We start from the raw sequence: 1,758 nt of genomic DNA, 5'->3' as shown, positions 1-1,758 counted from the left end.
GCTGTGTCACTTCCGGACCGAAAAATAAGTTTACCGGCCTGCACCTTTTGTAACATGCATCCAGAGACTGTTAAAGGCCTACTGAAACCCACTACTACCGACCATGCAGTCTGATAGTTTATATATCAACGATGAAATATTAACATTGCAACACATGCCAATGCGGCCTTTTTAGTTTTCTAAATTGCAATTTTAAATTTCCCGCGAGTTTCTCATTAAAAATGTCGCGGAATCATGACGCGTGCGCGTGACGTCACGGACTGTCAGGAAATATTAGCGCTGCACCACTAGCGGCTAAAAGTCGTCTGCTTTAATCGCATAATTACACAGTATTCTGGACACCTTTGTTGCTGAGTCTTTTGCAATTTGTTCATTTAATAATGGAGATTATAAAGAACAATGCTGTTGGTGGAAAGCGGTGGATTGCAGCTGTCTTTGTTGTGAAGCAGAGCAGTCAAGCGACACATGTTTTCTCTACGTCAACCAGCATGTTTTTGGATGGGGAAATTGTGATATATATCTTACCGGAGACATCATTGGATTATTCGTCGTCCTGCAGCTGCTGTCAAAAAAGGTAGCTGTGAGTTTGGCTCCTCGGCTTCTCTCTGAGACACTGCGTGCTCACCGCAGCCATCTGACCTCAAGGTATGTCTTTACAATCTCACTAAAACACTATTAAAACAATAAGCAGATAAGGTATCTTCCAGGATGATCCTAGTAAATGTGTCTAATTACATCTGAAACGCTCACACTGCCGCCGCCTGGAGCTGTCGCTTTTTTTTTCTTTTTTTTTTTTTTTCTCTAGTCCTTCACTATCAATATCCTAATTCACGAATCTTTCATCCTCGCTCAAATTAATGGGGAAATTGTCGCTTTCTCGGTCCGAATAGCTCTTACTGCTGGTGGCTCCCATTATAAACAATGTGAATATGTGTGGAGCCCTGCAACTCATGACGTCACGCTCACATACTTCCGGTAAAGGCAGGGCTTTTCTATTAGCGATCAAAAGTTGCAAACTTTTTCGTGGATGTTCTCTACTAAATCCTTTCAGCAAAAATATGGCAATATCGCGAAATGATTAAGTATGACACATAGAATGGACTTGCTATTCCCATTTAAATAAGAAAATCTAATTTCAGTAGGCCTTTAACCACTTGTTTTGGACTTGTGAAAACACTTGATCACTATGACAGGGCATCTGTCGCTTCATCCTGGACAATATTCATGACAAATTTGTGCTTTGTTTTAAAAATGTGATTTTGGATTTACACTGTATGAACACAAATTTGAAAAGGAATTTTACCTTTGCAACCTCATTATTCTATTTGCTAAGTTTTATATTCATAAATATAAGTTTCTCAATACCCGACCTGTCTTTTGTGCCTTTAGAAAAGATTTTGAACTTTACATTAAAACGCTAGCTACCTCTAACACAGTGGTTCTTAACCTGTGTTCGATCGTACCCTAGGGGTTCGGTGAGTCGGCCTCAGGGGTTCGGCTGAGGTCAAACACACCCGACTCATCGTGTAAATACAAACTTCTCCCTATCGGTGTATTACGGATACGGCAACAGCTGACTGATTTGGGAGTGTGTAATTTTTGTGGGTTTTTGCACTGTGTTGGTTTTGTTGTTTGAACAAGGTGATGTTCATGCACGGTTCATTTTGTGCACCAGTGAAAAAACATGGTAACACTTTAGTATGGGGAACATATTCACCATTAATTAGTTGCTTATTAACATGCAAATTAATAACATAT

Source organism: Nerophis ophidion, linkage group LG03 (assembly GCF_033978795.1).
Source record: "Nerophis ophidion isolate RoL-2023_Sa linkage group LG03, RoL_Noph_v1.0, whole genome shotgun sequence".
Classification (NCBI taxonomy): Eukaryota; Metazoa; Chordata; class Actinopteri; order Syngnathiformes; family Syngnathidae; genus Nerophis; species Nerophis ophidion.
This window is presented reverse-complemented; position numbering follows the sequence as displayed.